Genomic DNA, 11,916 nt, shown 5'->3' on the forward strand with positions numbered 1-11,916 from the left:
AGTTTCTGGGTTGTCTCTGTCCAATTGTTGTGGAATCCAGAAACACACCTTGAAGGACACACAACACAGTGGAGTACAGTTTATTATGCCAGCAGGTCCGGGGGAGTCAGTTCCCACCAAGGATCCTGTTTCTGAGAGGCCCAGTTTTATGCCCCCCATTACGTTTGTGACTGGTTACATGTTAGCAACTATTTTGTTGTATATGATTTTGGTGCTAGGAGAACAAACAATTAAGGTTAAAGGGGAGAAACAATGATTATACATCAAGGGGGGATGTCTCCATGGTTAATCTAACAGGGGCAGCCTGACCTCAACTACAATCTCCATTTGTCATCTTTAGGGAAGGAAGCCTCCAGGAGACCTGGTTTTCACTAGCAACAGTTTCCTCACTCTTGGGCAGGGTTCAGGCCCAGTTCACATCCTGTCTTTAAGATGGATGACAGGTTTCAAGATGGAGTCTCTCCTGCTTTCCTCACACTGGCCTCAACCTAATCATTCTGACTCAGGTACTTCCTTGTGTCTCACGCATTGCTCAGCCAAGAAGGATGCCAGCAAGAAAGATTCTGGGAGGTGGTAGGACACATGGCATCTCCTTTGACCTTTCTGAATACCTCTGGTTGGTGGTGGCTTGTTAATTCTGAGTAAGGCAGTCCTGACCTCCTGTTGTAAAATAACTCCTGCAAACGGTTGCTATGGTGCCAGCAGGGTGATCAGTTTCAGTCAGTATATCCTCTCATAGTTTCCAAGTGTCTTTTAACCTGGAAGGTGGTCTTCATTAACTGCCATCCTCTCCATACTTCTCATTTGTTCATTCCTGTCCCTGCCTTCTTCAGAAGCTGCAGCCTCTCCTTTATAAAGGCCTCACTCTGGGGGTTCAGCTTAGATTAGGGGTGGGGGTGGCTGGGAGCTAATGTATAACCAGGTGTAGATCAACCTACATTCCTTAACATCATGCCAAAGGCCACACATGCCTGCCTTACACCCATATCCACACATTGTATGATTAGGCCACCCAAGATGGCTGTTCCTTTCCTCTCTGTACCTACAGCCCCTGCTCCACCAGTGCCTGCTTCACCTACACCCTACTCACAGAACTGACTTTCCTTCTTAATCATAGATCCTAATCTGTAAGTGCCTATGTACTTGCTGTAGCTCCATCTACTCTGTTGTTTATCAAAGGGGTGGTGAGGGTGGTGCTCCTCAGCTGTTTTCCCTGGCAACAGATAAACCAACCTGACCTCATTTCCTCCTGTGGTAATCTAGGTAAACTGGTAATCTCCCTCGTCCCCTGAGAATGAAAGATACTTTCATGTCCTGCCCTCTGTCTGCCACACACCACTGGGTGTTGCTCCAGGACCCTACTTTAGATATGTAATACTTCCTCTACTTTTCTAAATTCTTGGCCCTGTAATAAAAAGAACAGATTAACAGGAGAAAAACAAATAGTTTGACAACATGTATACCTCCTGTGTACATGGGAAATACCCAGGAAAACTGAGTAACTCTGAAATGTCTCAAAGCTACCACTTCAAATACCTTCACCAGCTGAAGACGAAAGAAAGGTGTTGTGGGAGGGAGGCTAGTTATGGGAGGTTTTCCAGCAAACACAGTTCAGTTCAGTTGCTCAGCTGCCTCTTGACTCTGCAACCCCATGGACTGCAGCACACCAGGCTTTTCTCTCCATCACCATCTCCTGGAGTTTGCTCAAACTCAGGTCCATTGAGTCGGTGATGCCATCCAACCATCTCATCCTCTGTCGTCCCCTTCTCCTTCTGCCTTCAGTTTTTCCCAGCATCAGGGTCTTTTCCTATGAGTCAGTTCTTCACATCAGCTGGCCAAAGTATTGAAGCTTCAGCTTCGGCATTAGTCCTTCCAAAGAATATTCGGGACTGATTTCCTTTAGAATTTAGGAGAGGCACAGTCATTAGCAAAAGAAAAGAAAGCGTCATCTTGGACCAGGACCAGGACACACCCGATTGGGGGATGGGGGAGAGGAAGAGAACAGCAGGGGGTCTTTATCATGCAGACTTTCTCTAGAAAGGGGGAGTAACAGAGGACCCAAGAGACTAGATTATCTCTTTAGTGCTGACCAGAAAATTCCAAGCTGGTTGAATAAGATACCTGGGGAAGGTTGAAGCAGTAGTTAATTCAGAAGTTACAGTCTAGGTTTAGTATCATGGACTTTAGCATGAGTGACACTATTTTGAGCCTGTAGGGACAATAGTACAAGGACAAAAGTAGGGATAGCACTCTGACCATAAGCTCTGCAAATGTCTGAAGGGTTGCTGCTGCTGCTGCTGCTGCTAAGTCGATTTAGTTGTGTCTGACTCTGTGCGACCCCATAGACGGCAGCCCATCAGGCTCCACCATCCCTGGGATTCTCCAGGCAAGAACACTGGAGTGGGCTGTCATTTCCTTCTCCAATGCATGAAAGTGAAAAGTGGAAATGAAAAGTGAAAGTGAAGTCACTCAGTCGTGTCTGACTCTTAGCAACCCCATGGACTGCAGCCTACCAGGCTCCTCCGTCCATGAGATTTTCCAGGCAAGAGTACTGGAGTGGGGGTGCCATTGCCTTCTCCAGTCTGAAGGGTTAGGCTATCAAAAAAACAAAAATCTAAACTTAGTAATGTGCAATAAAATTCATATTTTATGGCAAGGGAAGAAAAATTTAATCATAAAATATTTTCTCCACCCTTTGGCCTCCTCTCTCCCCTCCATTGTGCATTGTGTACCTGCGTTACACATCACCAAGCCTACTCAACCATAAAAAGCAACATTCTCCCTGTACCAAGACAACTCAGTCCTAGTCTGTGTGTGGCTTGGAAAAGAATTTCCAGACATGAGGCAGAATAAGAGGAGAATAAAGTTTATTAGAGTGGGGGACACTGTCAGAACACTGGGGAAGCTCAATGGAGAACTGATGTTGAACAGGGAGGGGTCTTTGTCCACTTTTATACCCAGGGTACAAGGAGTAGGATACAGATCTCGTGGGTCACTTGCTGATTGGATGAGGCACGTATACTGGGTTGAGGTGGAGTAAGGTAAAAACCTTCTCCCCATACGGTAGGAGGGGAGAAAAGTTATACTGCTCAGGAGGACCTGAAATCTGTTAATAGTTACAACATTGGGAAGGGAAGGATGATAAAGGTCTAGTTTTTCTGTTCCTGCATTCCAAGACCCTCTTTGGTTTTATCTGCTCTTTCATCCTTGGGTCACCACAGACTCTTTAAAAGATAACTCTCTTTTTGAATCTTGTAAGAGGCCATGACTCAAGGGTTATTGCAAGGGATGACATGGGGAAATTTTTAGGGTGACAAAACCTTTATATGGTGGTGGGATCAAACTCTAAGCCTTCTCTGGGCTGAGGAGTCTAGGTTTGTCTCTAACAAGTAAGAATCCTCCTGCCCTTCCTGTTTGCATGGGAGAGGAGAGAATTTTTCTGTCTACTCCTTCTCCATTGCCTTCAGCTTAAAATAATCCTTATGCCAGAATGGTATATTTTGGGGAAAGCATTCTCTGAACCCCTTCCTAGGGAAATGTCAAGAGCCAAGAAAAGAACCATACAATTTTGATAAGAAAGAAAAAGTTGGTCTTGATTGATTTGATGGTAAGGTTTCTTATAAATCTGTAGTAATTAAGCCAATAGAGGAATTAAACATAAAGAGCACGGACAAGTTCAGTTCAGTTCAGTTCAGTTCAGTCACTCAGTCATGTCTGACTCTGCGACCGCATGAATTGCAACAGGCCAGGCCTCCCTGTCTATCACCAACTCCTGGAGTTCACTCAAACTCACGTCCGTCGAGTCGGTGATGCCATCCAGCCATCTCATCCTCTGTCGTCCCCTTCTCCTCCTGCCGCCAATCCCTCCCAGCATCAGGATTTTTCAAATGAGTCAACTCTTCACATGAAGTGGCCAAAGTACTGGAATTTCAGCTTTAGCATCATTTCTTCCAAAGAACACCCAGGACCAATCTCCTTTAGAATGGACTGGTTGGATCTCCTTTCAGTTCAGTTCAGTTCACTCAGTCATGTCCGACTCTTTGTGACCCCATGAATCTCAGCACGCCAGGCCTCCCTGTCCATCGCCAACTCCCAGAGTTCACTCAGACTCACGGTCATCGAGTCAGTGATGCCATCCAGCCATCTCATCCTCTGTCTTCCCCTTCTCCTCCTGCCCCCAATCCCTCCCAGCATCAGAGTCTTTTCCAATGAGTCAACTCTTCGCATGAGGTGGCCAAAGTACTGGAGTTTCAGCTTTAGCATTATTCCTTCCAAAGAAATCCCAGGGTTGATCTCCTTCAGAATGGACTGGTTGGATCTCCTTGCAGTCCAAGGGATTCTCAAGAGTCTTCTCCAACACCACAGTTCAAAAGCATCAATTCTTTGGCACTCAGCCGTCTTCACAGTCCAACTCTCACATCCATACATGACCACTGGAAGAACCATAACCTTGACTAGACAGATCTTAGTCGGCAAAGTAATGTCTCTGCTTTTCAATATACTATCTAGGTTGGTCATAACTTTTCTTTCAAGGAGTAAGCATCTTTTAATTTCACGACCTCAGTCACCATCTGCAGTGATTTTGGACCCCCCAAAATAAAGTCTGACACTGTTTCCACTGTTTCCCCATCTATTTCCCATAAAGTGATGGGACCGGATGCCATGATCTTCGTTTTCTGAATGTTGAGCTTTAGGCCAACTTTTTCACTCTCCACTTTCACTTTCATCAATAGGCTTTTTAGTTCCTCTTCACATATATCTATTAATAAGAAGTTGATGTCTGAACGCAGGTGAAAGAAGTGTAGGTTAGTACCAGGCTCCACCAGCAGGGTGTTACCAAGTAGAGCGTGGGTAGCGAGACAAGGAAGGATGATTGGTCCAAGGATGGATGTGAGAGGGTCGAGGAACTGAGTGAGGCGGACAGCCAATCAGAAGCACCAGGAGAGACCTACCAGTGTCACATGGGTCTGAGAATAAATAGGAACAAAACTGAGGCTGAACCAGAGCCAGCGTCGTGGACAAAGGCAAGGATGGAAGGAACCCTTGCGCCCCCAACCTGCTCCCAGCACGCCCTGACCCGTCACTCAAAGCAAAACCTCGTGCTCTGACCGTTGCAGCAATGACTGTCTGGGCTTTTAAGTTCTTTAGAATGACCGTTGGCTCGTCAAAGCAACGTTCTTCTGAAGGTGGGTTTGAGGAGGCAGGAGAGGGACAGAGCCACATCAGGAAAAGAGTGTGGGAATTCTGTGGGGTGAGCATGAGAGGCCTTTGTATCTCACCTGCAACTTTGGATCCCTATGCTAGAGGACTATGCTCGTCCTCTAGCTATAAGCCAGTCAGAGAAAAGAGTAATGCCACTTTGGACTATTCCTCAGTGGCACCTGAGAACAAATTTCTCAGAAAGAAGGCTCACTAAGGGATGGATTAAATCTAGCCTAACCTCCTTCATTTACAGGAGGAGATATTGAGACCTAGAGAAGGGAATTGATCCAGTGGCAATGGCTATTTCTTTTTAGCAGGTAATGTATATTAAAGGATTTTGAAAGCATCATGAAAACTCACAAAATCAGACCATCTGTTGAGATCATTTCTGTTACATGCCACTACTTACTTCTCTGAGTACCTGTAAAAGAACCTCCAAGGCCAGGATTCTTGTCCCAATGTTTTAGTTGAGGGAGCAGAGAGATTAGGGTTAGCCCCTCATCACTCAGATGATAATGAATGAAATCAGGAACTGAATACAGGAATATCTATACCTTATAAATATAAAATATATAATTACTATTCAACTTTATGGAAATCCAGGGTGTCTGAAGCCTGATACCAGGTACCGCGGAGTGACAAAATGAATGACGAAGGGAAAAAAAGTACCAGATTTCAAGTAACTTAAGTGTTAGGAAAAAGAAACATCTGGGAAGTTCTGCTTAAGAATGCAATGCAGTGATTTATGATAGTTCAAAGACTGTGGGATACCCTCACGTGAGCAAGGGTAGAATCTTCACAGAGGAGGTGAGATCAATCTGAGGGACACTGAAGAACTTTCCTATATGAAAGTGTGTTTGTAAGGGTTTTGTTTGTCTTTGATGTCGGTAGAATCTGAGTGTGTATTCTGTTTTGATTCAGAGAGCCCCCAGCAGCATCCTCTTTGGTGATTATATCAGTGCAGCTTCTTCTGCACAGGGTTTTACATTTCATATATTGGCAAATTTAAAACTTTTAAAAGTAGAATTTTATTGCTTGCATTTTCTTTCTCATGCAGTTAAATGTACTTGTTTCTTAGAAAAAGACATAGTTTGAGAACATGGATCATATACTTTCTTTGCTCTTTTGTACCTTTCCTTTCTTTTTTTTGGAGGGGGGGAGATGTGTTAATTTTTTTATTATGTAACATATTGGATGCAGAAAAATCTTTTAAAAAGATAAAAGTACTCCCCTCCAAATGTCTGGAAATTCACCTCCCAGGTGATCAAATGACCTGATCAGTGTTTGGAATTGATACTGTGCCATAACTACTTCCTGGGTATCAATTTGGTTTGAGCTCATCTTTTTTTGTATTCGCTTTTGACATTTGACAATGTCTTTTAACTTTTCAAGAGATAATTTTTTTCTCCTTCAAATTTAAATTTAGATTACAAATATAATCTCCATCTGACAATTCATTGTCAGAATTTGAGGCTTTGGACCCTGGCTCCTGGATGAATTACTCAGAAAGGAGGAGAGAAGATGACTTGCTCAGAAGCAGGGCAAAGCTGTGATCCTGAAAGAGCCTGCCCATAACCAGCAATAGCAGTGCACCTCAGTAGAATTCCTCACAGGACATTCGGCAGAGTACTTCTCGACTGCCTGTTGAGCCCTCTGGACAAAAAAAAACCCTGAATTTCCACTCACCTGGATCAAGACTGAAGAAAAGTTCCCAGAAAAGACCTCAAACAGTGAGGTTGGGTTTACTTTTCCTCTTTCAACAAGCCAGACTACTAAGAACTGTGGTGCTGGAGAAGACTCTTGAGAGTCCCTTGGACTGCAAGGAGATCAAATCAGTCTATCCTAAAGGAAATCAACCCTGAATTTTCACTGGAAGCACTGATGCTGAAGCTGAAGCTCCAGTACTTTAGCCACCTGATGTGAGCAGCCAACTCACTGGAAAAGACCCTGAGGCAGGGAAAGGTTGAGGGCAAGAGGAGAAGGGGAAAGCAGAGGATGAGATGGTTGGATGGCATCATCGACTCAATGGATATGAGTTTCAGCAAATTCTGGGATACAGTGAAGGACAGGGAAGCCTGGCATGCTGTAGTTCATGGGATCACAAAGAGTTGGACACGATGGAGCAACTGAGCAACAAGACGGTATTGTACACTGAATAAGCCTGTCAAGTCATATACTATGGGCTTGTGTTTCTCTTCAATTCTCATATGCTTAAATATGAAATTTCCACAGTTGACAGGACACAGTGGACTGACTGGGAGTCAGAGTTTGACTTTAGCTGTAGATCTGTTTCTTTTATGCTGTTTTGCAAATCAGTCAACTCCCCCAAGCCTCAAATTTCTTTATTTCCTCCAACTTGTGTGCTCTGTGATTCTTTTGAATTGCCCAAGGCATTTTGGATAGTGCCAGGCACTTGACAGCCCTTAGGAAAAATATCTATAGCCTTACTTGAGAAGGTTCTGAAATGGCCCACACATTTGGAGCCAGGTCTTGAAACTTAGCTATATTGGCAAGAACATATTCAGATGGACTTAAAGATCCTGGAGACTAGATTATTTTAAACTAGGTGAACTCTGTTTACAACACTAGTATTTAATAGTGAGAAAGAAATTTGAGCTGTTACCAATTTCTACCAGAGATTAATTATTTCAGTGATTTGTCAGCCATTGATTGCATACCCACTCTTCATTTATTACTGTGTGATAAACAGTACAAAAGGATGCAAACGGCCCCTTCTCTATTCTTGAGGTAGTAGTTCATCATCTAGTGGAGACTATAAGCAAGTTTTGTGTGTTACTCTTATTTGATCTTTACAACAATCCTGTGAAGTAAGTGGTATTGCTAGTTTTTCATTCCTGAGGAGGAAATTGAGGCACCAAGGGTTAGATGAGTTACCCCATAACACAAAATGGTAACTTGTGGAGCCTAGACTCACACTCAAAGCCTGGGCTGTAAACTGTTTCCCCTGGCACAGGGGAATTAGTCTGTACCCCTCATTCCAGATGTTTTTTAATGCATACCAAGAGGTGGAGGCAACTCTCATCCTTCCCTAAAATCAGATGGAAAACAGGAGGTCAAGACAACCACCCACAACTCCTGTGCAGTGACTTGGTGGGAAATGGGAGTAGTTATGTTTGTTCTTTAAGCAGTTGTGTCAGATCCTTCTAAGGAAGAACGAAATATACTTACTCCACTAGAATTACTATCCCACATGAACTGTGAATTTTGCCAGGCCACTTTTAAAGTGTTTTTTTTTTTTTTTTAATGCAGTTGGGAAAATTGTCTTAACTGCTGGGTTCTCTTAATGTCACTGCTATTTGGCCATTTCTTCTCATCGTGCCTTTTTTTTTTAATCCTGATTGAGTTTGTACACTTTTATAAAAAATGTTTTTCTTTTCTGTAAGAAAGAATACAAGATATAGTTTAAAAACTAGGCACAGAATTTGACCATCAATTATAAAGGTCATTCAGTTATACAAATCTTCTCCTATATTTATTACCATGAATGGAGATTTTAAAATATAAATAGTAGTACAAATCTTAATTACAAACTTGAGAAGAAATAGAATAGAAGCAAGAAACAAATCAAAGTAAATGACCTATTAGAAGAATAGGCTTAGGAAAGCCACCTAGACACTGCTGACTCCTCACATTAGCAAAAATGCCCAAGATACAACTGTTTAATAATTGAAAGATCTAAGCCATGCTGAGTGATCATTGGAATTAGGAACTCAGAAAAATGTAGAAACAGAACAACAGATCACACAGAAATCTTGGTCCAAAAGAAACTTTCTGAACTATCTTTAACTGGCTGAGTTTACTAGTATCATTTGGGGGTGGGGTGGGGGGGGAGAGGGAGTATTATCCTATTTTGACATTTGATTAAATGAAATTCAAATAAATTCCCCAAGATACTATGTTAGGAAATAAAGGATGTTTTCCATCTCTTACTGCAAAAACCTTGGGCATCGTACCTTAATTTGCCATGTCAGGATCTGTGAAAAGGAGGATAAATCTTGGGCCTATCTTAATCTCTTTTCTTTTTCTCCAGCTATTTTTAAGCATTCATATTCCTGTTTGTTACTGTTAAGGTTACCTAAGGTAGAGAGGGGAAGAGGGTGAGAATGTGAGGCAGCCAAGGAGAAATATCCATCACATTCAGAGTTTCCCACTTCCTCCTATCCAGACTTACACTACTCTGTCTTGGTTGAAGATGAGAGACGTCTGTGAGCTTGTGACTGCTTTAACCAATAGAGTATGACAAAAGTGACATTGTGACACGAAAGGCTAGGTCTTAACAGGACCTGCAGCTTTCACCTTGTTGGTTAGAAATCACTCTTAGAGTTTTGAGCAACCATATTAAGAAATCTGACCACTTTGAAACCATTCCGTGAGGAAGCCTAGTCCAGCCACATGGAGATGCTACTAGCAGTGCCCTGGTTAACGTTCCCAGCAAGAGTCTAGTCTTCCAATTATCCCAACCCAGTTGCCAGACTTACAAGTTATGAAAATTAATAAGCAGAAACCTCATTTTAACTGGAGTTAGGAGGCCATAGGGAGTGCTCTCAGCCCTACCTACCACTCCAGGTCAGTTGCTGACCCAAATGGAAGACATGGTATCTCGGTGTCTCCAAAAGGAAAACAGTTATCACTTGACTACCCAGCAGGAGGAAGAAAGAATTTCTCACTGCCAGACAAGAGCTCAGCCAGTAAGAGACTGCCACAACTCAGCCAGTGAAAAGCTGGTACACTTCAGAAACTCCCAGTTTCTTCCAATGGACTCCTTGTTTATAGCAGCTCCACCTAACTGCCCTTCCCTATAAAAGAGCATTCCTCTGCTTTGTTCTTTGCACTTGTCTGTGGTTTCCCATAGATTCCATCCTGCTTAAATGCTATTCTTTGCTGTTCCAGAATAAATCCATTTTGTTGGTAAAATAACTGGCTGTTTTATTGTTTTAGATCAACAAAGTGAAGATGTCGCCATAGAATTCTAGTCCCCATAGAATAAGTTTTCCCAGACATTGTAGAGCAAAGCCAAACCGTCTCCTTTGTGCCCTGTCCAAAGTCACTCACAAAATCCATGAGCATAATAAAATGGATATAATTTCATGCCGTTACATTTTTTACTCAGCAGTAGATGGCTGAAACATTTATTGGTCATTGTATACTATCTCTGCTTCAGCCTCTGATTTGTGAGCTACTTAAGGGCAAAAAATGTTTGTAATTCTCTTCACTGAGTATCTCTGTTAACTGACAAATAATGGCTGTCAATATGCCAGCAAATTTGGAAAACTCGCCAGAGGCCACAGGACTGGAAAAGGTCAGTTTTCATTCCAATCCCAAAAAAAGGCAATGCCAAAGAATGCTCAAACTACCAAACAATTGCACTCATCTGACACACTAGCAAAGTAAAGCTCAAAATTCCCCAAGCCAGGCTTCAACAGTACGTGAACCAAGAACTTCCAGATGCTCTGAAGGAACCCCTTCGGATAACCTGAAACACAGTATGCTCATCTTTTTAAAACAGAGATTATCAAATTTTACAATAAACCATAAGATTAGAGTACTGTTGATATCCACTCCAGTATTCCTGCCACGATAATCCCATGGACACATGAGCCTTCGGGGCTACAGTCTATGGGGTCACAAAGAGTCAGACACAACTGAGCGACCAAGCACACACAATACCCACTTTAGGGTTCTCTCCTGGATAAAATTAAATACAAACAAAAGATCTTTGGATAGATTTTTCATACAAAATATATCCTCTTCTTAACAGTTGTTGCTATTGTTCTTACTCTGAGACTGCAGCATGCCAGGCTTCCTTGTCCCTCCCTATCTCCCAGTTTGCTGGAACTTGTCCATTGAGTCAGTGATGATATCCAGCCATTTCACCTTCTGTTACTCCTTTCTTCTGCCCTCAATCTTTCCCAGCATCAAGGTGTTTTCCAAAGAGTCAGCTCTTTGCATTAGGTGGCCAAAGTATTGGAGCTTCAGCTTCAGCATCAGTCCTTCCAAAGAATATTCAGAATTGATTTCCTTTATGATTGACTGGTTTGATCTCCTTATTGTCCAAGGAACTCAAACCATAGTTCAAAAACATCAATTCTTCAGTGATAAGCCTTCTTTATGATCCAACTCTCAAATCTGTACATGACTACTGGAAAACCCATAGCTTTGACTATCTTAACAGAGCATTTCAATTATGGGAATATTACCAAAACAGTCTGTGTCTCCAGATTGCCCCTTTTGTAACAAGCATGTTACTCTGCTTTGAATATTGTCAAAATGAAGGAAACCTCGTTTAAAATGTGGTACTTGGATACAATCTCAATAACGACAGAATGATCTATGTTCATTTCCAAGGCAAATCATTCAATATCGCAGTAATCCAAGTCTATGCCCCGACCAGTAATGCTGAAGAAGCTGAAGTTGAGCAGTTCTATGAAAACCTACAAGACCTTCTAGAACTAACACCAAAAAAAGATGTCCTCTTCATTATAGGGGACTGGGAAGTCAAGAGAAGCAGGCAAATTTGGCCTCAGAGTACAAAATGAAGCAGGGCAAAGGCTAACAGTTTTGCCAAGAGAATGCACTGGTCTTAGCAAACACCCTCTTCCAACAACACAAGAGAAGACTCTACACATGGACATCACCAGATGGTCAATACCAAAATCAGATTGATTATATATTTGCAGCCAAAGATGGAGAAGC

The sequence above is a fragment of the Capra hircus genome, chromosome 23 (assembly GCF_001704415.2).
Source record: "Capra hircus breed San Clemente chromosome 23, ASM170441v1, whole genome shotgun sequence".
NCBI lineage: Eukaryota > Metazoa > Chordata > Mammalia > Artiodactyla > Bovidae > Capra > Capra hircus.